The sequence below is a fragment of the Triticum aestivum genome, chromosome 7B (assembly GCF_018294505.1).
Source record: "Triticum aestivum cultivar Chinese Spring chromosome 7B, IWGSC CS RefSeq v2.1, whole genome shotgun sequence".
Classification (NCBI taxonomy): domain Eukaryota; kingdom Viridiplantae; phylum Streptophyta; class Magnoliopsida; order Poales; family Poaceae; genus Triticum; species Triticum aestivum.
The window spans coordinates 97,601,758-97,628,442 of NC_057813.1; the positions used below are offsets into that span (position 1 = coordinate 97,601,758).

General features: G+C 39.0%; 1 long non-coding RNA gene across 9 annotated transcripts; it reads right to left on the reverse strand.

The window, feature by feature from the left end:
- Window positions 1-2,032: 2,032 nt before the first annotated feature.
- Window positions 2,033-8,725, reverse strand: LOC123156834 (uncharacterized). 9 transcript variants are annotated; one of them, XR_006478451.1, is made up of 6 exons: window positions 8,000-8,710; window positions 6,249-6,357; window positions 5,912-6,079; window positions 5,519-5,647; window positions 4,979-5,122; window positions 2,033-2,785 (listed from the first exon to the last, which is right to left on the reverse strand). It is a non-coding gene; the product is annotated as an uncharacterized lncRNA (long non-coding RNA). The 9 variants fall into 9 exon arrangements; XR_006478453.1 differs by having other exon boundaries at window positions 4,979-5,147; window positions 8,000-8,709; XR_006478454.1 differs by having other exon boundaries at window positions 5,519-6,079; window positions 8,000-8,725.
- Window positions 8,726-26,685: the final 17,960 nt, after the last annotated feature.

A 26,685-nucleotide genomic window follows, 5' to 3' on the forward strand; every position in this document is an offset into this window, starting at 1 on the left:
CAGGATTGATCTACATATGTGATTATGTAAGCATCCATTGAGCTACCCCGACTTCAACTGCAGGTTGTTCTTTCCTCTCTATCTGCAATTACATGATGCCTTTGTTGTTCTAGGATGTTGGAAGTTTATTCCTCATGTGTGTTCAACTGAAAAGCAGAACTACAGGAGGACACTTTCTTCTATGCATATGTTCTTTTTGTTTATGGAAGAATTTGTAGAAAGCAAAGAAAGAAAATGTAATGTGTATGTCAGGTATGGATTTGCAACGACCAAACGGATCATGCTAATGCTTGCTATAGCAAATGCTTACATCAATTTGCTTTAAGATTTTGAATTACTTCATAGTTAATAACCAAACAGTAAAACATGCAAGAAATACTTCCACGTGTTGTCTATTTGGGACTAAAAGGAAATCCCCCCCCCCCCATGGTCATGTCTATCTGTTTGCAGTCCATACTTTAATGCTCTAGAGTTTAATGTACTATCATGAGGCAAGGTGATATCTCCATGTTCTTCCTGCAAGTTTAGTTCTTACCATCAGTTACTAGCAAATGTCTTGCTGTCATTCAGGTTTACTGCCTTCCGATGATAGACCGCTTGGTGTCACGGTCCATTCTTAGATCTATTTGTTTTGTAGGTGGCCATGTTATTTTGGTGTGCAGGACATGTCTTATAGGTTGACAGGTATGTCTCCAAGTTGCTTGGTTCTATGTTTGATATATACTGTGTGGGAGTGGATGGTTATCTCTGCCTAACGATTCTTGTTACTAGATGACCCGGTGCGCCAAATGGCGCAGAGACCCATTTGAAACCATGTTCATGTTGAAAAATATTTGCCTTTTATAGTAACTTTATGTTTGATCGAGGATAGAGACCATGTCAAACCCGAAGTATTTTGAACGTGTATTTGGAAAATGTGCCATTTGGCTCTATGTTACCCAAGTAAGGTGCAAGGTCCAAATTCAAGCATCAAGGGTAATGATTCTAAACCTTTTGTAACAGAAACCTTTTCATTTGTTAGTAACTTCGAGTTTTAGCAAGCACAAAAGGTAATAATTCTAAACCTTTTATATGAAAAATTAAGGAATACCTATGTTTAAACTATATACTTAGCATGTGAAACTAATTCAAACCATGCAAGTTGAAATATTTAGAGACCGATCATAAAATTGCCAGGATATAGAAGCAAGAACAAAGTACCGTCAGTTTCGTCAAACTAACATAAATGCATTTTACATTGCCTACTCACTACTATTGTTGTCCATAAATAAATGTCTATCTATTGTTGTACCCAGGTTAACTTGAATTAGCTAGGATGAATCAAACACTTCTGAAATGAGCAGTAACATAACAACAGGGTATGCATCTGCACGAGACTACTGATCTTTTCTTGTTAGCAACGAAGACATATTGATTTCAGTCACGGGCAAACCAAGATGCAAGCAAATCTAAAATTTCTCAGTCTTTGACCATGTCTCTAAGGAACAACACTAACTCAAAATTGAAATAATACCATGTTGGTAAAGGTTCGCCTGTTAAGCGGTCTGATTCAGTGAGGATCCACCTGAGGAACTGACGTGTTGATATTGCAATCGAAGTTGAGGAACAACAACGATGGTCTGGAAGAGACAGGGTAGCGAGAGGAGGTTTGGTACACGGAGGGAAGAAGGGGATTGGTAAGGTCAAGGCGTCAGCAACCGTGTCTGGTGCCCATGTCGACACAACAAAACTTAATTTATTATTTACCTTTTTTTCTAAGCCCAACAACATGGTGTAAATTTGAATTGGCACAACTAAATTAAATTATTTTGTCTAAAAAAGATGTCGAGTCAAAAAATAAAAAGTTAAATCAAATAAATGAAAGAAACATTAGCTGATATATTTATAATGGTTATCCAGCAGTGGTAATACAAATGATCAGTAACGGTAGCTATTTTATATGACTGGTACTGCTAGTAGATTTATAGTGGTTATCCAGCAGTGGTGATACAGATGATGGATCTTTTCAAACATTAGCTGGGCATATATATCATCACGGATAGATACTTGATTACATATAAAACACATGACCACAAAGGGATGTTTAGCACATAGATTATTACAAAAATATGAAGCCTATACATGTCTTATTCTTCAGAGCAGGAACAAAAGGGTTAGGGCATCATTGGAACTAAACATGGAGTATACTGCAGAGGAAACAAAAAGTGGCTTCTCGAGGGGTCACACACGCATTGTAGGTAAGACAGATCCAACAAAGGTAATTAGAAACGGTCTTTCATAGTTTCCAGCCATTGTTCTAACTTCATACCTATGAAGCGTAATCTCTTTGCCAATTCCTCAATGCCTATAAGGGCATGTACAATAGTAGCAGCACCTAGGTGCTGCCCCAGCTCAGCCACCTATGGTCAAGGAAATGAGGCTACCGATTAGATTTTTATCATCCAACGTTAAACGTGAAGCTACCCTTCTGTGGAACCCACCATCATCTTCTTTCCTTTCTGATTCTCATCTCTTTTTTCACCTCCTAGGACCATCTCCAGCTTGCTTTCCCTCTACTTTTCCTCTCTCCCCACTTTCTCTTGGTTTCTCGCATGGAGCAGCCGGCTCTTCTGCAAGCCACACCAGGACCTGCAGGGCTACCACTTTTTCTACAGCGTGGCATCCGAACCTAGGTGGACAATGGGGCAGCAGGTTTGAGGCAGCCCATTGGCCTTGCCCTAAGTGATGCTATCATAACTCCTTTGGTGTCACCCTGTCCTTTTAGGTGACGAACAGTTGTCGTGTTCTGCAGAAAACAAAAGGGCAGAAGTTGATGTGACATAACACATAACACATAACATGTGAATAAAGATGACGTCCTTGTGGCACTCAAAGAAATAGTGCTCATATGGTTAAATACTTAATCGTATCCAACTCCCACCGTTCCTAAATATAAGTCCTTTTAGAGATTTCAATGCGGACTATATACAGAACAAAATAAGTGAATTTACATTCTAAAATATGTCTATATATATCCGTATGTAATTTGTATTGGAATCTCTAAAAAGACTTCTCCTCATCAAGAAGATCACATACACTTTATCTATCCTGTACAATGAGCATAGGACAAGCTCAGCTAGTGTAACTACCAATTAGCTATGTGATGAACAGCTTATAAGAAAATTAACTTTGATTATGTGTCTTGCGCCAAGACTACTCCAGAAACATGCATGTTGAATGAAATGAACAAACAAATAGCCAAAAGACCATTGGCTATCCTTGACTGGCTAGTTGACTAAATGGCTCAGGAAAATAAATTGTCATGACATATTATAAGTAATAAAAAGGCAAAAGGCCACAATATGTGGTACATAATGTTCACAGTCCATCGGCTTCACCAAACACTAAAAAGGGGTAAGCATAAATACACCTCGCTAATCCCATGGAGGCACTTCTCACATAAAAAGGCAAATGAATGAAAACAGACAGGTATCTTGTTTTCCTAGACTTGCATCCATGGCGAAATGACTATAGAAAAAAGATGTGTGCTATAGATTTGAAGAAAATACGGGTTCGCCTGTGAGGAATATACTAAAAGTCTACAACAATAATCATAGTGAGGTAATCAAGAAAATAGTGCAAATGCCTAAATCTGATACGCTATAGAACTCATCCTTCCGTATGTAGTTTTCCTATCTTCCATGTGGAAGAGATTAAGGTAAATACTAACAGTTCGAATTTGTTTTAGAATATAGGAGAGGCATATATATAAGTAAACTAAAAGGAAAAACCTACACACACATGGTGCAACACCAGTCATGCTATTTATTTCAAGCATCAATGGTAAATACTAACTTGCCAAACCTCATATGTTTACTAATTATGATACTGAAGAAGAAGTTACTGAAGAACAAACTAATCATTCCAGTGCTACAGAATCATGAAAAGGAACTGTGATGAAAACCGAAAGGAAAGACTTAATTTATTTTATTTTATATATAACCATGGAAGAGCAGCATTATAAATCATAAGTTGTAGCTCCTATAAATCATAAGTTCCCTCATATTGTAAATAGCGCCCTTGTATGGATGGGGGAACTTACTATCCCAATGCCACATAGATAATCACAGTATGTGAACACTGACACATGATTGCTCTAGATTTGAGATCGTGGCACTCTGCACCTCCATATAAAAATTACCAATGGGCAATGTGTGGGAATTCTCATGAACATCATCACCACTCACTGACCCACCTTCGAGCATCTCTTAAGGATTTTGGTGATGAACCATCTCAAGGAAATTTGCATTCAGGCTAGCAACTTCAATCCAGTCGTATGGTCCAACAAAACAATTCTCTAGTCGGAGAAAAAATAAGTAAATAAAAAATAAAAAACACTCTCTTTTCACCTAGAACTGAAGCTCAGGAAGTTTACTTCCCTTCCTAGCTTCCAACCCTGTCCCTCCTCAGACCTCTCTGATCTATACCTTTGTCATGGATGGAGCTACACTTGCTCATGAAGATGGGTGGAAGCTGGGAAGGGAACAAGATTGGAGAGAAGACAGTATCGAACCTAGGAGACATTATGCTATGAGAACAAATACGAGAAAAAACCAAAGCTCTCCTCTAGCTTGGTCATGTTTACATCAACATAAATCGTAACATCAAATTGCAGGAATACACTTGACCGTGTGAGATTAGTATGAGGCTCAGGCTCCACATAGTGATACGAGAGAATTATCATCCAACTTCATCTATACTATGTGTATATGATGACAGCAAGCATGAGGCTAGCAGCAGGCTTCTAAATTCTAACCACCGGTAATAAATCACCACATATGCCCAAAGCTCTAAGCAAAACAAGCCAATTTGCAGGCAACATCACACATCACTTCTCGAGCTATTTCCTAAGAAATGCATCATATCGTCAAAATCACCCAACCAAGGTCGCTAACCCTACAAGCTTTGTCCAGAATGCAGAATTGAAGCAGGCAATCACCTGACGAAACCTCAGAAGAGTGGGGGGTCGAGGCTCAATGAAGCGGAGGATGTAGCGGCTAATAACACCTAAGCAAAGTCTTGATAGCCAGCTGGTAGCTGATTTGCCATTAGTGGATCAACACATGTTCAATATACATGTCCCCTGATGTCATTTTCAACAGCATAGCCTGAGTTTGCAGTAACAACAAGATCTTTACTTCTCTATCATCAAAGAGTACTAACAATTACTATGTAGTCAGCCTGCCTAATCATTTCCCATGAAGGCAAAAGCAGCAGCCATACACCAACAAACATAGAGATAACAGAAATTAGTAGTTGCAAAACCACACATAAGCGTTGGATGAAACAAACAACTTTCTAGAGGGAATTCAAAAGGTGGAAAATCCCTAAATATAAAAATATATTCACAGATGCAAACAATGTACATGAGTAAACAAACAATTTTAGAAATCCTAAAGGAACATCTACAAAAGGAACATGTACATGAGTAAACAATGTAAACATATTACAAGCAAGCATCCGGATTTCTTAACAGTACCTTCCACATCTCGCTCTCTTAAGAACATGATTTCCTCCATCTCATGTACACACCAACAAAGACCAGGATTTGGACATGAAGACCAGCATCGATGGCTAATCCTAGTCGCCTTTTGCCGCTTGCATCTGGCTGGAATAAAACACCAAGCACAAAAAGTAACAACTCTGATTGAAGAGAATATGCGCAAAATAAAGGAAATCTACACACTGTTACCTAGACCAATGAAGCACTGATAAAGCGACAGATACGACAACACTGTTAAGGGGATACGGGATATGGCGATTTCCAGAAACAGTCATTTTGCAATGCATCGAGTATGTGTAAATAACTAATAAAAAGCCATATAGTAGGGCAAAGAGTAATTGAATGTGTGAGATGAGATCAAAATAATACCCCATTTGTTGCCTCCATGCTTCTTTTCAAGTCGTCAATCGACCAATGGTCATTAATTTCCTTAATCTTTGTGTTACGGTCAAACGCATCATAATTGAATGTCGTTATTGTCACTCCATAGGCAGCACAGAAACAACATCACCAGCAAGTAACAGCATTATACCACACCTGGACAGTACACAACAAAAATTAGCAAAAGTTCATAATACACATACCAGTAGCAGCCAAATCTTAATTTATAGAGATGCTATGTTGTGGTATTGAATCGAAAAAAGAGCACAATTTTCAATTAGAAAAATTATCAAGCACCCTATCTACATACAGAAACTAATCAAACCTGTTGATGGCGTCCCAAGGACAGCTAGGATCCGTGGTGGCCAGTGAGCCAACACTGGAGAGGTGGGGCGCAGATCCGCTCTTGGTACAAGGAGATGTGGAACAAATTCCTGCAAACAAATTGATCAAAATAGCAAGAAATCAAACTCATGTCAACTTATACAATACCTAAAGACGCCAATCAAGTATATTTGTCCTTTCAAATCCAGGAAAAAGAACTATCCAACAGATGCCCAACAGATGCAATTTAGCGCTCCTACATGATAGGTGATATAAACCCACAGAGCATTGAGTTTTAAGAACTATACTCATACACTGAATTCTGAAAATGGTTATGCCTATGGCTCAATGGAATTTTCACACCATCTCCCAAAAAATGTACATTAGTTGATTTGTATATCAAACAGAGGATGGATTGTCCAAAAAAAATCCAAAAACTCGATATTTATTCGAGTATATAAGTTTTCCTGAAAACATGATATTTACTCGAGTATATAAAATATCAGGGCCCTTTGGCTCACTTCTATATGTGTCTTTTTTTATGGTAGGTCCCTCGACAAGAACATGCCAGGTGTGTAAAGCTTCATCACAACTCATTTTGAGTAGTTTTCTACTGCACGTGTCCGGTGAAAGAATGAACCAAGCACCTCCACTAACCAAACCTACTGTTAGAAGATTGGGTTGCTCTTATTCTTCCATACCACGTTAATGAACAATACACTACTCGGCTTTGCACCAACCTACTCGGTTTTGCACCAACCTACTGTGATCATGAATCTGCAAAATTTACATTTACGTTACTACAACAGCGATTATTTTGCAGAGATTTGGAGAACCATCTACTAACCATCAGTTTGACCCCCAAATAAATCTAGTAACTATTAAATGGCAGCAGAAAATAAGTAAACATAGTAGCAGGAATATATCACTGCTTTTCAAAATCTCAGTTGTCAAAACCAACTAAATACAGTCACCGTTCACCACCAACAAAGCAAGAAAGCATCGGCAACTTATTCGGTAGATCACAATATGGCAGAGATTAGTAACAATTAGATCACAGCAAAAAAATAGACTTCCGGCAAGAAATGGACAAGTCTAATGTTGTCACACACTTATAGATATCTTAAAAGTACACCAAACTGCTACGTACTACTGTGAATGGAAGCAACGCTAACTACTACCAGAACAAGCACACCACATAGCTAGGAAACCAATTAGGTTGCTCTTAGTCTTTCTGTGTCAAGCCAATGGACAATACACTCGGTTCTGCACCTACCTACTGTCAGCAGATAATGAATCTGAAAATTTACATTTACAGTACTACAAAGCACACTCACTTTTCAGATTAGGACGGCCGCCTAGTAATTGTCAAATCACATGAAAATCAATAGCAAAAATGTATCGTTCCTTTCAAAATCTCAGTTTGCCAAAAGCAGCACAAAATTCAGTTACCACCAAGGAGCCAACAAAGCATGTTAATGACCATCACAGCAGCAATGTCAGGGTGCTCGGCGACAGCAGGCAATTAAAGACGATTGAACAATGGAGTCCGTTGATGCAGAAGCGTAACCTACTGGTCATCAACCTAGAATCTCATCTCACATTACTAAAAAAACAAAATCGTATGGTAGAGTTTAGTAGCTATTGCATGACAGTAGAAATGAATCATTGCTTTCCTCCCAGACAAAAAGGCAAATGAGGAACAACAAAAGGAAGTAAATCAAGTCTAGAGAGGAATGATCCTGCACTTACCTCAACCTAGGTCACATGTGCCAATGGCTGCCAGATTGATATGGTAGTTGAGGAGAAGCATACTAATGGAGAAACCCATAGAAATATCTGTAAGAAACGAAATCAAGGGGCTGCTTGGATTTTCACCAAACACCTTGTAGGCATATACACAAAAGAATCTGCACAGATAAAAACCATAAATTCTAGGGATTAAACCAAATGCGAGAAATGGAAGAGAGGGGGGAGAATGCAAATCAGGAAGAAAAGAAGGGTGTGGCTGCCTGCAAGAGCTGAGCCCGGCCAGCCAATGGCCACGCGCGCACAGACCCTCTCCTTCCTCTTCTCCTCCTGCCCCGTCACCTTCCTCTTCTCCTCTTGCCCCCGTCTCCTATTTGTCCATCCCTCTCCCTATCTCTCATGGTGGGGGAGGCAGAGGGGTCGGGGAAAGAGGTAGCAGGGAGAGAGAGATCTGTAGGTCCTCAGCACCCACCATGGACGAGGTAGTGCAGTGTGGCGACCTCTCGTGCTCGTCCCCTTGAGCACCAAGGAGAAGGCAGCAGCGGCCAGGCGGCACTGGCGAGAGAGGGGAGGAGGAGGAGGTGGAAGGAGGGGAGGCGGCGGCGGCTAGCAAGGAGGACGAATGGGAAAGGGAGGAGGAGGAGATCGCTTGCGTTGGTGCGAAACCTAGGTGTTCATCCGTAGACGAAATCCATTTGCACCAAAACGGTAGCCAACTCCACCTCAATATTTGGCCCCCATGCCCAACAAGGCCCACCCATCATCCACTCCTGAAGCAGGCACGGACGTGAAAAAAAACCCAACGGCGGACCGGGTGCGAGCAGCCAAAAAGGAGCTACAGTGAAAAGATCGCTCGGTCCAACGAGCGCAGCGCACGCGGTTGCGCTAGAATGGCGGGTAACACAGCAGCATTTATATGTTCAATGCCGGATAACGACCCAACGCATAAACTCCCCATTCTATGCATATGTTCTTTTTGTTTATCGAACAATTTTTCAATTCAGAAACATATTTCAAATACGTGAAGATTTTATGAATTTGCAAACTTTTTTCGAATTCGATAATAATTCTTAAAATCCATGAATATTTTTATACACCTGCAAATATTTTTTGAACTGTCGAGCATTTTTTAAATTCATCGATAGTTTCCGAACTCAGAAGTATTTTTTGAATTCATGAACATTATTTTGAATTCGTCAACAATTAATCGTTTTTTAGAAATTCACCAATATGTTTCGAACTCACGAATATTTTTGGAAATTCTTGAACATTTCTTGAAATCTTGAATTTTTTGGGAATCTTGTATATTTTTTAATTTGCAGATATTTTATGAATATACGTGAACATTATTTTCATGAACATTTTTTTATTCACAAACATTTTCTAAGATTCAAGACAATTTTTTAATCCTAAAATATTTTATGATTTCCCAACATTTTTCCAAAATCAGGAACATTGCTTTTAATGTGTGATTTGTCTTTGAAAAATAATTCAGAATATGTTTTTGCTGTAGGTACTCGAGTTTTTGCTGCAGGCGCACGCCAACGGCAGGTCCATTCACAGGCGTCTAGTGTAGGGAATTTATATTTCACGAAAAATAATGTACTCCTTTTGGGACGTTGCGTTTTGGCTCTCAGTTGAATATGCTACCGTGGGCTCTCAGGTGCATTGTTGCCGTACCAATTTGGTGTTTCGCCATTTCATTAGGTCTCTGCAAAAGAAGACAATTTTCGGGCTTCCGAGAACCGTTCGGAAACAACATCGTTCGGAACTCATTTTGTATATTTTTTTGGCCACGAGCTCCTCGGATGTCATTTCCTGCGAAATTTTGCATGTAACGAGCGCACTCAAGCATCATGCATACAAAAAACAGAAACATATTGTCTGAATTGTTCTCCTATTATTGAGATCCATGGGCACTAGCACGCAGGACCTATTTTTATAGAAGGAGCCCATCCGGATGAGGCACCACAAATTCGCTCCTGACGAGAGTCGAACCGTCGCCGCAGGGTTCGCCACTAGGCTACATCCTAGTCATGTTCTCATATTATTATTATTTTACTATTTCATCGGATGCAGATGAGCCAGGCTTGAATTGGATTACTACTCTCATTATATTAAATTAGCGACACATATTTTGGGACGGAGGGATTAGTCGCATGAAGAAGAACTCCCGACCTGATGTTGGATAGCATTGTCGCTTACCAATCGACATGGCGATTGAGGTTGCCTGAAACGTAACACTAAATTTGACGTACTACGAACAAAGGGCAAATCCATTTCTTAAACAGATTTTTGACATTTCTCAGAAAAAATGTGAACAATTTTCTTAAAGTGTGAATCATGTTTTAAACTTGTGAACAAATCTTAAAATTCGAAAGGAACTTTTACAACATGAGCAATTTTCGAAAAAATTGAACACATGAACAAAATTTTAAAATTCCCAAACGTTTATTGAAAAAATATAAATGCTGAAAAAAATTATAAGTATAGGTTGAACAATTTTCAAATACACATTGAACTTTTTTGTGATATATGTTGAACAATTTTTAAATGCACACTGAACATTCTTCTGATATTTGTTGAATAGTTTAAGTACACAACGAATATTTTTCAAAAATATATTAAACATTTTCTTAAATATACGATAACAATTATTGTAAGCCATGATTAACTCTTGTATAAACACAAAAATAGAAGAAGAAAAAACAGAAGGTACACAGACTGTTCATCGTATTAAATGTATTAATAAAAAATAATCATGATACATTCTTAATGTATTAAAGGAAGAAAAAGGAAAAAGGGATAGAAAAATCTAAACCAACAAAAACCAGAACAAACATGGAAGAACCAGAAAAGAAATGAAAAGATAGATCAAAACAAAAATGCCATATAAGAAACCAGTGAGAAAACCTAAGCAGCGAATGCGTAGTGCTACGAACTGGCCAGTCCGCCGCGGGCGCTGCGGGCGAATCCACTGCAGTTTGCTGCTCGCGCGTGGCAAATAGGAGCACCTCTACGTAGTAAGCCAGACATACAAAGAAACCTATACTAAGCCAGCCCATTTGGCTGTTCCCTCTGTCATTTTCTTAGTTGTCTTTCATTTTTTTTCGGCCTTTCTGTTGATGTCATTTTATTTTTCTTTTTCTTTTATTTCCACCATTTTCTCCTATTTTCACCTTGTTTATCTTTTTTATATTTAGTAGGAAAACTAAAACTATCAAAAAGCAAAATAAATGTCCTCCATTTTTTTTCAAATCCTGAAATTTTCTGAATTCCAAAATATTTCTCAAATTCACATTTTTTGAATGAACAAATAATTTTTGAGTTCATGCATATTTTTGGAATTTGTATTTGTGAACGTTTCTTGAATTCATGGACATTTTTCAAACCTGTGATTAATTTTGAAATTCACATACATTTTTTGAATATGAGAACATCTTTTGAATGCACAAACATATATAGAATTGACGAATATTTTGTAAACTTCTGAACAATTTTTTAATTCACAGACTTTTTTCGAATTATCAATTATTTTTCAAACAAAAGTCAAAGTCACGAGCACTTCTTATATTGAATAATATTTTTCAAAAAAAATGTACCGTCATGTTCGTAAATATTTCAAGTTCCTGAACATTTAATAATATTGAAAGTATTTGATATAAAAGAACGAACCAACAAAAACTAAATGGCAAACAACGATTAAAAACCTTGTTCTAGAAATGGCAGAGGATTATAGCTGTTTCTGCAAACCGGCGCCTGCAACGGCGCTAGTTGGGCTCGGCCCAACAACCATTCTTCCCCCTGTTTTGAAGCTCAAAAAAGGAAGGAAATTGTCCCAGTCAAGAATCGAACCAAGATTTCTCCGTCGATAGACAACTCCACAAACCACTACGCCACCACCGTGACTCACGAATAGAAACCTCCTTTCCATCTTTTTTATAAATACAGGAAATGCCCTTTTATGTTTTCTCTGTTTTCCCCCTTTCTTTTTTTGTTTCCCGTTTTATTTTTCTTAAATGCGTGAAATGTCTAAAAATATACAATATTTCTTTTCTAATTTGTGAACTTTTTTCAATTCGATGAACTTTTCAAACTCGATTAACTTTTTTCTGAAAATGAATGAACTTTTTAATATTTTGATGAACTTATTTTAAAAATCGATGAACTTTTGTTAAAATTCGATGAACTTTCTCAAATTTGATGGACTTTTTTTAAAATTGATGAACTTTTCAGTGATTTTTTTTTCAAATTCAATGAACTTTCTTCAAATTTGATTAACCTTTTTAAAAATTGATGAAATTTTTCAAATTCAATGAACTTTTTTCAAATTAGATGAACTTATTTTTAAATTGGATGAACTTTTTTCAGTTTTGTGAGCTGTTTTCAAAATGGTGTATTTTTAAAAAAAATGATGAACTTTTTTAAGTTTTGTGAACTATTTTCAAAATGGTGATATTATTTTAGAATAATATGAACTTTTCTGTTTTTTGTGAACTACTTTTTTTACATTGATGAACTTTTTCCAAAATCATTGACCTTTTGTTTAATAGGGCAACGTTTTTCTGCATGTTCACGTACTTTTTACAAAATATGTGATGTATGAGTGGCAATGATAGTTTTTAAACTGCTAGCGCTAAATTTTGGAACTTGTGACCACACGCCCTAGTTGTTAGCTGACTACCTGTAGGTGGTGTAGGTCGCGAGTTCGATACGCCAACGAAGCATAATGTTTTTAATTCTTTTCACGCATTTTTGTACCATATCTTTCCCGAAACAGTCAGGAATGGGCATGCTTCCAAAACGGCCCAACCAACGAACGTGCAGCCGCCAACTAACCTAATTGGCGCTGAAGGCGCCGACTAGGGGTTCCCCGTGAAATAGTATTTTTTTGAGGAATAAAGCCACTTTATTGATAAATTCCACATAAGGTGGGATACAAACTGGATCATGTGGCTAGCCAACGAAGCATAATGTTTTTAATTCTTTTCGCGCATTTTTGTACCATATCTTTCCCGAAACAGTCAGGAATGGGCATGCTTCCAAAACGGCCCAACCAACGAACGTGCAGCTGCCAACTAACCTAATTGGCGCTGAAGGCGCCGACTAGGGGTTCCCCGTGAAATAGTATTTTTTGAGGAATAAAGCCACTTTATTGATAAATTCCACATAAGGTGGGATACAAACTGGATCATGTGGCTAGCCAAGCCAAACATGACGCCCCGGAGCTAGATTTCTAGCAAACTTTGCTAACCTATGAGCTTCGAAATTAACACTACGACTTTCAAAAATAAAGTTACAAGAAAAGGGAACCGATCTAGACTTTATCTCATTGATAATTGCTCTGTGGAGACCATTGCTGCCATTCATGATGTCTTCCACCACCTGCTTGCAATCTGAAGATATGATGAAGCTTTGGAGTTGAAGATCTTCAGCCAGAGATATAGCTTCGCGACAAGCTATCGCCTCCAACGTCGCTGGATCACAGACTCCGTACACAATTAGCGTTGAGCTTCCCAAAAAATTCCGTGTCTATCCCTGCAGACCGCTGCTGCCGATCCACCTCTTTGGGCGCTGAAAGGGATCGAGAAGAGGTGTCTAAAGGGGGGTGAATAGACTCTCAACCAAGCAAAGTAGCAATTTTAAAGTTCTTCAAGTTGAGGTGGTGTTTAAGCACAAGTTTGAACATTCACAATACATATCAAGCAAGCATGATAAGAGTATATGAGCAGCGGAAAGTAAAGCATGCAAATTGCAAGAATGTAAGGATGGGATTGGAGTGTGCAAACGCAATTGGAGACACGGAGATTTTTGGCGTGGTTCCGATAGGTGGTGCTATCGTACATCCACGTTGATGGAGACTTCAACCCACGAAGGGTAACGGCTGCGTGAGTCCACGGAGGGCTCCACCCACGAAGGGTCCATGAAGAAGCAACCTTGTCTATCCCACCATGGCCATCGCCCACGAAGGACTTGCCTCACTAGGGTAGATCTTCACGAAGTAGGCGATCTCCTAGGAGACACCACTCTCCAAAAGGTAATAGATGGTGTGTTGATGATGAACTCCTTGCTCTTGTGCTTCAAACGACAGTATCCCCAACACTCAACTCTCTCTCATAGGATTGGATTTGGTTGAAAGATGATTTGAGTGGAAAGCAACTTAGGGAAGGCTAGAGATCAAGATTCATATGGTAGGATTGGAATATCTTGGCCTCAACGCAAGAGTAGGTGGTTCTCTCTCAGAAAATGAATGTTGGAAGTGTAGGCATGTTCTGATGGCTTTCTCCATGAATGAAGAGAGGATGGAGAGGTATATATAGCCTCCACACAAAATCTAATTGTTACACACAATTTACCAAACTCGGTGAGACCGAATCGTGAAACTCAGTCAGACCGATTTAGTTCATAATGTGACCGATAGGCATTTCGGTGGGACCGACATGTCAACTCGGTGGGACCGATTTCGTTAGGGTTAGGGCATAACGTAACGATGAGACCGATTACACAAACTTGGTGGGACCGACTTTGGTAATAGGCTAACCAGAGAGTTGGTCAGGCAAACTCGGTGGGACCGATTCGCTCATCTCGGTGAGACCGAAACCTTACGAAAGGGAAACAGAGAGTTTGCAATCCCATCTCGGTGAGACCGAGATCCCTATTGGTGAGACCGAAGTGACTAGGGTTTCTGGCAGTGGCTATGTCAAATGAACTCGGTGGCGCCAGATAGATCAAAATGGTGGGGCCGAGTTTGACTTTTGGTTTGGGACATATGTGGATATGAGAAAGTGGTTGAGGGTTTTTGGAGCATATCACTAAGCATTTTGAGCAAGCAATCCATTAAGCAACAGATCGTCCCCTTTTAATAGTATTGGCTTTCCTATGGACTCAATGTGATCTTGGATCACTAAAAGTAAAATGTAGAGTCCTAAGCTTTGAGCTTGAGCCAATCCTTTGTCCTTAGCATCTTGAAGGGGTTCCACATCCTCTTGTCCATGCCACTCCACTGTTGGACTTATCTGAAATATACTAGATAAAAGTATTAGTCCAACAAGAGATATGTTGACATTAATTACCAAAATCACCCAGGGAGCACTTGTTCTTTCAATCTCCCCCTTTTTGGTAATTGATGACAACATACATCAAAGCTTTAGATAAAGATATAGAGAAAGGCAGGTAAAGCTTTGGAAGGACATGTAGCATGCATAGGCTCCCCCTACATGTATGCAATCATGTAAATATGGAACATAATAGCATGTGAGTGCATAATCATGATAGAGCAAGCAATGAGTTACATGTATCTTGGCTATATGCATCAGAGCAAATGGTGTGAATATAGGAAATGTACCTTCATGCTCATGAGTCCTTCTTGCAAATAGTATGTACATCTGCAAGATATCCTCATGCACATGAGTGTGATGCATATACTTACCTTGTGGTCTTGAGCTAGCTTTGGAAGAGATGAACCTGAGTAAACAAGGTTAGACAACACAGAAACATCTACTAAACAGAGCAAGAGCAGCAAACCACAAGAATACCAACATTGGGATGACATGTAGAGAGTGAGTACTAGGTATTCTATTTGAGTGTAGACATGTCCCCAAAGGTAAAGATATGCAATGAATTCGAAGATTTCCTTCCCTTAGATGTCTTGCTCCCCCTGAATCTTATGTGGGAATAGAAAACTAGAGCAAAGCAAACACACAAACAAACATGAACATGTCTTTCCCCTCTAAAGACATGTGACTTCTCTCCTCTTTGAATACCAAGAATCTGAGGTCTCTTTTTGATGTGATTATTTATCTCTCTTTCCCCCTTTTGATATGATTAAGCTTTGGCGTGAGCTCTCTCTCTCCCTTTGACATCAATTTCCAAGAAGGGTCTTCTGGAGGGTGAGTCAAAATAGGTTTGGTCCTTGAGTCACATAGCAAAGTAGCAGGGAAAAATAAGGTGCTGGTAGAGGAAAAGAATCATCGAGTGGAGCTGGAACAAAATGTGCAGGATGCAAATGACAGAGTGTTTCCTCAGCATGTGAAATCGGTAACACCGAGTTGTTGTCTTCGGTGGCACCGAGGTAATTCGGTTTGACCGAGAGGCAAACCGGTGTGTCCGAGTTCACTCAGAGAAAAAGCACGTGTCACCTCAGCTCACTAAGCAAATAAGATATCACAAGGATTTGCAGGGAATTAACTAAAGGATTTGCAATGAATAGGATGCAGGGAATGCAGAACAGAAACAAAAAGAAAAGAAATCTAGATGAAGTTTTTTTTAAAAGGGAAACAAATATGCAAGAGACAAATGCAATAACAAGGAGAAACACTAGAGAACTTCATCTAGATTTGGTCGGCGACAAAGTCACCTATGTTAGAGTATATTGACTTAGGAGTCAAGTGAAGACACTTGATCATAGGTCATACTCATCGTTTAAGCTCAAAATGGGGTTGCCATTTTTCGTTTAAGCAATTTGATGTATTCACATCTTGTTGAGCTGCTTTGATCCATGACTTGGGGTAAAGCTTCTCTAAGATGGAATAACATACCTTGGGTGGTGGTGTTGATCTTAATCATGTAGTTGAACTTGCGTGGGATGCTCAAGGTTGATGTAGTTCATTGGGAGCACCACTTGTAATTGGAGTTCATCTACCTACATGAATTAGTTTTGCAAGGAAGAGCACTTGTGTATCCAAAGTGTCAATCATGAAATATGATACCAAAGGATATGTTTGAAGGGTTTCATGCTTCCTTGTCTTAAACCACCATATTGTAGAGTCTTGGTGATGTAGATATTGCTCAAGATGTGAGTGAGTTGCAATCTCATAGATTTAGATTCATCCAAGTACCTACAAGAGTTAGATAACATGCAAGGGTGCAAATATATCCAATACATATGATTATCATCATAAGAGAAATATCAAGGATTAGTCAAAGGCTCATGCCTTGCATCCAAATGGAGTTCCTACTCCAAGTTTGAAGCATCAATGGTGTTCAATTCACCTCTCAACCATCAAAATATTTTCTCATCAAGCGATTTGGTGAATATATCCGCCAATTGCTTATCGATACAAACATGCTTAAGGTTAATGTCTCCTTTAGCAACATGATCTCGAATGAAATGATGACGAACCTCAATATGCTTAGTTCGAGAATGTTGCACGGGATTGTGAGCAATCTTAATAGCACTTTCATTGTCACAAAGCAATGGAACATGTTTCACATATATCCCATAATCTTTAAGAGTTTGGGTCACCCAAAGTAATTGAGCACAACATGAACCAGCGGCAATGTATTCCGCTTCGGCGGTGGATAAGGATACCGAGTTTTGTTTCTTGGAGGACCAAGACACAAGAGATCTACCAAGAAATTGACAAGTAACCGAAGTGGACTTTCTATCAACCTTGTCACCGGCATAGTCCGAGTCGGATTAGCCAACAAGATCAAAAGAAGACCTCTTACTATCCTTTTCACAACCCTAAGATGACATTCTTTAGGGGCCACTTGATATCGTGCGCACATGCACACACTTAGCATAATATCGGGATGGGAGGCACATAGATATAACAATGAACCAATCATAGAGCGGTAAACTTTTTGATCAACGGGTTCACCATCTTTAGTCAAGTCAAGATGTCCACTAGTAGGCATGGGGGTACTCATACCTTTGAATTCTTGCATATTGAACTTTTTGAGTAAGTCCTTGGTATACTTTGTTTGAGAGACAAAGGTACCTTCCTTAGTTTGCTTGATTTGCAAACCAAGAAAGAATTTGAGTTCACTCATCATAGACATCTCAAACTTCTCCGACATAAGCTTCCCAAACTTCTCACTAAAATGAGGGTTAGTTGATCCAAATATGATATCATCAACATAAATTTGGCACACAAATAATTCACAATTAACCCTTTAAGTGAAAAGAGTAGAATCAATTTTTCCAATCTCAGAGCCTTTTTCAATAAGGAACGTGGTCAAGCATTTATACCATGCTCTAGGAGCTTGTTTAAGACCATAAAGAGCTTTGTGAAGTTTGTAAACATGATTGGATTTCTTAGGATTAACAAAGCCGGGAGGTTGTTTAACATAAACTTCCTCCTCAATTTCACCATTTAGAAAAGCACTTTTAATGTCCATTTGGTACAAGGTGATATCATGGTGATTAGCATAGGCAAGTAATATGCGAATGGACTCAAGTCTAGCAACGGGGGCATATGTCTCACCATAGTCCATACCTTCGACTTGAGTGTAGCCTTGGGCGACAAGACGTGCTTTGTTGTGAACTACTTGTCCATCTTCATCTAGCTTGTTGCGAAACACCCATTTGGTACCGATGATGTTGTGGTTGTTGTCGGGCTTCTCGACCAATCTCCACACTTGGTTCCTCTCAAAGTTGTGTAGCTATTCATGCATGGCATTTATCCAATCTAGATCTTCCAATGCTTCTTCAACCTTCATGGGTTCAATGCTAGAGATGAATGAATAGTGTTCACAAAAATTAGCCAAACGAGATTTAGAGCGAGTGATTCTCCCGGTTTGGATATCATTGTAGATTTGCTCGACGAAATGGTCTCTGGCGACTCTTGCTCGAACTCGTGAGAGCTTTTGTTTTGGTCGGGGTGGAACATCTTCTTCATCATCGTGTTCTTCTTCTTGGCCTTCTTCATTTTTGACGTTGTCGTTCTCTTGTCATGGTGGAGAAGGAGGTTGATGAGGTTCATCTTGGTGTGCTTCCTTTTTTTCTTCATCTTGGTGTGTCCCACTTGTGGATGCTTCCATATCAACTCTTGGTTCACCTTGTCGTGAAGTGGAAGCTTCCACTTGGACGGACAAGGAACTCTCCTTCACCTCCATTGGACGGATCCTGCCAATAGACAAGTCTTGGTTTGCTTCCGAAGGGTCTTTATCTCCTACATCAATTGGTAATTGCTCTACTTGCACGCCGTTAGATTCATCAAACTTCACATCTACCGTCTCTTCAACCTTTCGGGTAAAATTGTTGTTGACACAGTAAGTGTGAGAGTTTGAGCCATAACCAAGTAGGAAACCTTCATGAGATTTGGGAGCAAATTTTGAACGACGATGCTTATCAAGAATGTAGCACTTTGAGCGAAAGTGTCCAACTTGGGGTTTGTTACCGGTGAGGAGCTCGTATGCCGCCTTGCCGAGTAGCTTGTGAAGATACAAGCAATTTGTTGCATGACAAGCTATCTCAACCGCTTCCGCCCAAAAGTGTTTTGGCGTCTTGTACTCATCAAGCATCGTTCTTGCCATTTCGATGAGCGTCTGGTTCTTCCTCTCAACAACTCCATTTTGTTGAGGTGTGTACGTACACGAGAACTCATGTGAAATCCCTTCTTCGTCAAGAAAGGTGTCCATATTGGCGTTCTTGAACTCCGTTCCGTTGTCACTGTGAACCTTCTTGATCTTCACTTCAAATTGATTTTGGGCCTTCCTAGCGAAGTTCTTGAAGATCTTTTGGACCTGCGATTTATCATCAAGAAAGAACACCCACGTAAATCTTGAAAAATCATCAACTATAACTAGACCAAATGAGTTTCCATCGAGACTTTTGAAGGAAATATGCCCTAGAGGCAATAATAAAGTTATTATTTATTTCCTTATTTCATGATAAATGTTTATTATTCATGCTAGAATTGTATTAACCGGAAACATAATACATGTGTGAATACATAGACAAACATAATGTCACTAGTATGCCTCTACTTGACTAGCTCGTGAATCAAAGATGGTTAAGTTTCCTAGTCATGGACAAAAGAGTTGTCATTTGATTAACGGGATCACATCATTAGGAGAATGATGTGATTGACTTGACCCATTCCGTTAGCTTAGCACACGATCGTTTAGTATGTTGCTACTGCTTTCTTCATGACTTATACATGTTCCTGTGACTATGAGATTATGCAACTCTCGTTTACCAGAGGAACACTTTGTGTGCTACCAAACGTCACAACGTAACTGGGTGATTATAAAGGTACTCTACAGGTGTCTCCGAAGGTACATGTTGGGTTGGCGTATTTCGAGATTAGGTTTTGTCACTCTGATTGTCGGAGAGGTATCTCTGGGCCCTCTCGGTAATACACATCACTTAAGCCTTGCAAGCATTGCAACTAATAAGTTAGTTGTGGGATGATGTATTACGGAACGAGTAAAGAGACTTGCCGGTAACGAGATTGAACTAGGTATTGGATACCGACGATCGAATCTCGGGCAAGTAACATACCGATGACAAAGGGAACAACGTATGTTGTTATGCGGTTTGACCGATAAAGATCTTCGTAGAATATGTAGGAGCCAATATGAGCATCCAGGTTCCGCTATTGGTTATTGACCAAGAATAGTTCTAGGTCATGTCTACATAGTTCTCGAACCTGTAGGGTCCGCACGCTTAAGGTTTCGATGATAGTTATATTATGAGTTTATGAGTTTTGATGTACCGAAGGAGTTCGGAGTCCTAGATGAGATCGGGGACATGACGAGGAGTCTCGAAATGGTCGAGACGTAAAGATCGATATATTGGACGACTATATTCGGAGTTCGGAAAGGTTCCGAGTGATTCGGGTATTTTTCGGAGTACCGGAGAGTTACGGGAATTCGCCGGGGAGTATATGGGCCTTATTGGGCCATACGGGAATAGAGGAGAGAGGCCGAAAGGAAGGAGGCGCGCAGCCCGGAATATCCTATTCGACGCATTCTGCGTCGAACTGTCGACCATTCGCACAGACCTGGCGATGGAGCGATGATCTGGGCCGGCCCATTACTGTTTGCGGCGTTTCCCGTTTCGCGAACCTTTCCCAGCCGGTTTTAGGAACCTTCTAGAAGGTTCCTGAACCAGTTTTTTAATTTCTTTTCCCGGTTTTACTATTTCTTTCTGTTTTCTTTTTTTTCGGTTTCATTTTCTTTCTTTTCCCACTTCTGTTTCTTGGTTTTGTATTTTGTCTTGTTTTTCTTTTAAAAGATCATGCTTAGAAAGTTGTTCGAAAATTAAGAAAAATTTTATGTGCTTTTAAAAGACATTAGAAATTACAAATATGGTTGTGTTTTCAAAAATTGTTCATACTTTCAAAAAATGTTCACAATTTTAAAGAACTGTTCATATTTCAGAAAATGTTCACAATTTTAAAAAATTGTTCGTGAATTTCGAAAAATGTTCTTGTTTTACAAATAAAATTCGGAATGTTTTTGTTCAAAATTTTCACAGATTTTCAGAAAATGTTCGTGACTATAAAAAATGTTCTCGTTTTCAAAAAAAAGGTCACGTGTTCCAAGTAATTTTCATAACTTTAAAAATGTTCAGGTTTTCCAAATAGTTTTCATAAATTTAAATTTGCTCTTTGTTTACAAAAGTGCTCTGAATTTTAAAATTATTCAAGTTTTTAAAAAAACATTTTACGTTTTCTTCTCCTTTTTATTAATTTTTTAGTGTTTCAAAAATTTGTTCGTGGTTTTTTTAAATGTTCGAAATTTTGAAGAAGTGTTCGCATTTTGAAAATCTGTTTCTTTGTTCTTTTCCTTTTTTCTTTTTCCCTGTTTCAATTTTCTGTTTTTTTCTTTTTTCCTGTTTCAGTTTTCCGGTTATTTCACTGTCAGAAAATGTTCCCACTGTCAAAATTAGTTCACAATTTGTTAAAATGTTCATGTTTTGGAACTTGGTTTGTACATTAAAAAAAAGTTCTCACCTTCAAGATTTTGTTCACATATTCTAAAAATGTTCATGTTGCCGATTTTTTTTTAAAAATGTTCCCACTTTCAAATTTTGTTCACGAGGAAACAGGAACATATTTCGTAAATTCAAAAAATGTTCGAAATTACAAAAATGTTCCAGTTTTCCAAATTTGTTGACAAATTCAGAAAAATGTCCGTGCTTTGGAAAAGTATCATATCTTCGAAAAGTGTTGTCATTTTCAATTTTTGTTCCTGATTTTCAGAAAATGTTTGCATCTTTTTTGAAATTCTTCATAATTTCAAAAAATGTTCCCACTTTCAAATTTTGTTCACAAGGAAACACGAACATATTTTGTAAATTCAAAAAATGTTCAAAATTATAAAAATGTTCCAGTTTTCCAAATTTGTTCACAAATTCAGAAAAATGTTCGTGCTTTGAAAAAGTATCATATCTTTGAAAAGTGTTGCCATTTTCAATTTTTGTTCCTGATTTTCAGAAAATGTTTGCATCTTTTCTGAAATTCTTCATAATTTCAAAAAATGTTCCCACTTTCAAATTTTGTTCACAAGGAAACACGAACATATTTCGTAAATTCAAAAAATGTTCAGAATTATAAAAATGTTCCAGGTTTCCAAATTTGTTCACAAATTCAGAAAAATGTTCGTGCTTTGAAAAAGTATCATATCTTCGAAAAGTGTTGCCATTTTCAATTTTTGTTCCTGATTTTTAGAAAGTGTTTGCATCTTTTCTAAAATTCTTCATAATTTCAAAAAATGTTCTCACTTTCAAATTGTGTTCACTAGGAGACACGAACATATTTCGTAAATTGAAAAAAAAGTTTGGAATTATAAAAATGTTCCTATTTTCCAAATTTGTTCATAAATTCAGAAAAATGTTCGTGCTTCCGAAAAGTATCATACTTCGAAAAAGTGTTGTCAAATTCACAATTTTAAAAATGTTTGTGTTTCAAAATATATTTACCTTTTTCAAAAAAGAAATCAAGTTCAAACTTTCATATAGGACAAGCTCCCATTGAGATATAGACAATCAGGAGCTATAGTTAGCAAGCTACCTTGTTCACCTACACTTTAGTTTTTGGGAAATTTTCATGAGAAATAAAATTGACAAGTCAAATTTGAAGATTATTTTTTGTGAATGCTCAGTTTTTGCCACTATCGTTGGTTTCTTTAACCATTGCGCTGCAAAAGTAGCACATGAGGTACCTTCGCGCAGCGGAACAGCTACTCCAGCTGACCACGTAGTCAGGGGTTCGAATCCTCAGCTCGCACAGTTCTTTTAGCATTTTTTCACCTCGCCAACGGAAAATGGGTCGGCCCAGGCGAAACCTACCTATGCGAAGCGACGACTCTTTGCCGCAATAAGTGGCGAGTAGGAGCTCCCGCGCAGCCCCCCTCTGGTCCGAATTGGACAAGGGGTGCGGCCCCCCTTTCCTTCCTCCTCTCCCCCTCTTTTCCCCCTTCTCCTACTCCAACAAGGAAGGAGGGAGTCCTACTCCCGGTGGGAGTAGGACTCCCCTTGGCGCGCCCCTCCTAGGCCGGCCGCCCCCTCCCCCCTTGCTCCTTTATATACGGGGGCAGGGGGCACCTCTAGGCACGACAACACAAGTTGATCTACGGATTGTTCCTTAGCCGTGTGCGGTGCCCCCCTCCACCATATTCCACCTCGGTCATATCGTCGCGGAGTTTAGGCGAAGCCCTGCGCCGGTAGAACATCATCATCGTCACCACGCCGTCGTGCTGACGGAACTCATCCCCGACGCTTTGCTGGATTGGAGCCCGGGGAACGTCATTGAGCTGAACGTGTGCTGAACACAGAGGTGCCGTACGTTCGGTGCATGGATCGGTCGGATCGTGAAGACGTACGACTACATCAACCGCGTTGTCACACTACAAGAAATATGTCAACTTATGACCTTCTGTCAGTGACCCTGGAAGAAATGGTCATAAATTTATGACCATTTTAGACCAATTGGTCAAAAGCTGTCTGGGGGGCTCCAAACCCTAAACCATTGCGACCATTTTGGTCAGAAAGGTCATAATTTCCTTACATGAAATGGTCATAAAGCAAACAGCGCTAGTCCGCTGCCTTATTTCTAGTTGTTAACGACCAATATAGATGGTCATAGCCTTGTAAATTGTGGTGGGTTGCGATGACTAGGCGCCATCTCATCAGTTTTGCCTATGTGTCATGTCCATGTGGCAGTTTTTGCCCTAGGTTGTGAAGCAACCTATATTTCTGTCATTCCCAAAATTCCCAAACAAATCTCATAAATTCTTTGGGTCATATCTTCGTCAAATATGTAAAAACCTTCCTTTCCTAGTTCAAAAATAATTCAAAAATATTCATTTTCCTATTCTGTTAAGAACAACAGTTTGTGAAGGAAGTACCACTTTGGCATGTCCAAATAGTATCCATTTTCTACAGTGCTTTCCTATGCCCAAATAACCATCCTCCACCAAATGCCAGCTCAATCCATTCATTATTTTGAGCCGAGCTTCAACATTCGTATTTATGTCCAGTGTGGTGGTTTGCAAAGCAAGTACCACCTAGGCTCCTCCTTTTGAGCTGAAAATTTGTGAAGACGGTCTTCTTAGTAACTGATCATCCTCAGCCAAAACTCACGGCTATTAGCCATGTACATTTCTCGTACCGCTAATCAAACACTTGGCTGCTTATTCATGTTTAAGCATCGATCGGTCTCCTCGTGAGAATCTTATGTTGTGATTTTCTTCCTAGCACCTACCTGGGGAGTTCCCAAACCACTAGACATGCCTAGGCCGCCCAGAACACATGGCAACGCCACGGTCACGCAGTGACCACGCGGCGGGCATGCGAGCTTACGCGCTCTAGAGTTGGGGCCCTCGGCCACCGTCGAAACCTCGATGTCTCTCCATCAAACCATGTATTTCTGATTAAATAGGTACTTATGTAACTAGAAATGATTTTTGGAAAAAATAAATAGCAAACTATGAGGCAGCTGCAGTTCAAATTTGACCCGCTTCCAACTGAATCGACGGGAATTTGTCTTTTTCACCAGAGGTGGATCAAAATTTTTGACACCCAACCATTTTGTCAATTGTGCATTAAATACGTCCTAATATTTTAGAAAATTGATTTGGTCCAATTTTGCAACAATTATTTGGTAGTTCCTTCACAAAAAAACCTCCTTTCGGGCACTCGGAAAATGAAAAATGGTTTTTTCGTCCAAAGAAAATGAAAACTTCCTTAGGCAACATTGTTTGCCATTCAAATATGCACTCTTGTGCACAATATGAGATCATTTGAATAAACTATGCCACGAATGTGGCCATAAGATTGATCATTTGGCTTGAAAGCCATGAATCTTCAGAGATGATAGCTCATTTCTGAGAACACTTTTTTAAAATAATTGCCGTATTACAAGTTTGTTATTTTTCCTGGGAACTTGGCCACATATAATGACACAATGTGAAGGTTTCCCAATTTTTTGTTTTTTTTTTGAATTTTTATGCCGTTTCAAAATGCGGTCAAAACGACGGGAATGACCGTTCCTAGCTAGTTGTTGAATCTTGGATTTTTTCGGTGTTTCTCTGATTAAATATATACTTATGTACCTAGAAATGATTTTTTAAAAAAATAAATAGCAAACTATGAGGCAATTGCAGTTCAAATTTGACCCGCTTCCAGCTGAATCGGCGGAAATTTGTCTTTTTCACGAGAGGTGGATCAAAACTTTTTACACCCAACCATTTGGTCAATTGTGCATTAAATATGTCCTAGTATTTTAGAAAAATGATTTGGTCCAATTTTGCAACAATTATTTGGTAGTTCCTTCACAAAAAAACCTCCTTTCGGGCACTCGAAAAATGAAAAATGGTTTTTTCGTCCAAAGAAAATGAAAACTTCCTTAGGCAACATTGTTTGCCATTCCAATATGCACCCTTGTGCACAATATGAGATCATTTGAACAAACTATGCCACGAATATGGCCATAAGTTTGATCATTTGCCTTGAAAGCCATGAATCTTGAGAGATGATAGCTCATTTTTGAGAACACTTTTTTAAAATAATTGCCGTATTACAAGTTTGTTATTTTTCCTAGGAACTTGGGCACATATAATGAAACAATGCGAAGGTTTCCCAATTTTTAGTTTTTTTTTGAATTTTTTATGCCCGTTTCAAAACGCGGTCAAAACGACGGGAATGACCGTTCCTAGCTAGTGGTCGAATCTTGGAATTTTTTTGGTGTTTCTCTGATTAAATAGATACTTATGTACCTAGAAATGATTTTTTTAAAAAATAAAGAGGAAACTACGAGGTAGCTGCAGTTCAAATTTGACCCGCTTCCTACTGAATCGACGAAATTTGTCTTTTTCACGAGAGGTGGATAAAAGCTTTTGACACCCAACAATTTGGTCAATTGTGCATTAAATATGGCCTAATATTTTAGAAAAATGACTTGGTCCAATTTTGCAACAATTATTTGGTAGTTCCTTCACAAAAAAAACCATTTTGAGCACTCAAAAAATGATTAAAAATAGCTAGAAATATGAAAAATGCATACAAATTGGTCCTAATCCATAAAATGTGGTCTAACTCTAGTGAAAATTTGTGTGGTGCCCTTTTGCAAAATATTTTTGATAGCTACTTCATAAAATCTCTTTATTTTTAGTACTTAAAAACTATTCTACATCACTGATTTTCTGAACCAATCATAACTCCGTCCACGGATCGATGACATGGCGTCCATCCATCCATCCATCCATCTCTCCATCCCACATCCATCCATCCATCTATCTACAGAAAAGAAAAAAAAGAAAAGAAAAAGAGATACCCACCACCCCCAGCCCAAACCCTAGCTCAGATCGACCCCTCCCCGTTCGCCCCCTTCCTCCCTCGTCCCCATCTCCTCGCTACCGCCCCCTTCCCGATCTAGCTTCTCTCTCTCGCTCTCTCTTGCAGCAAACCCCTCTCAACCCTAGCGCTTGCAGCTGCCTCCCACCGCTGCTCCCCGATC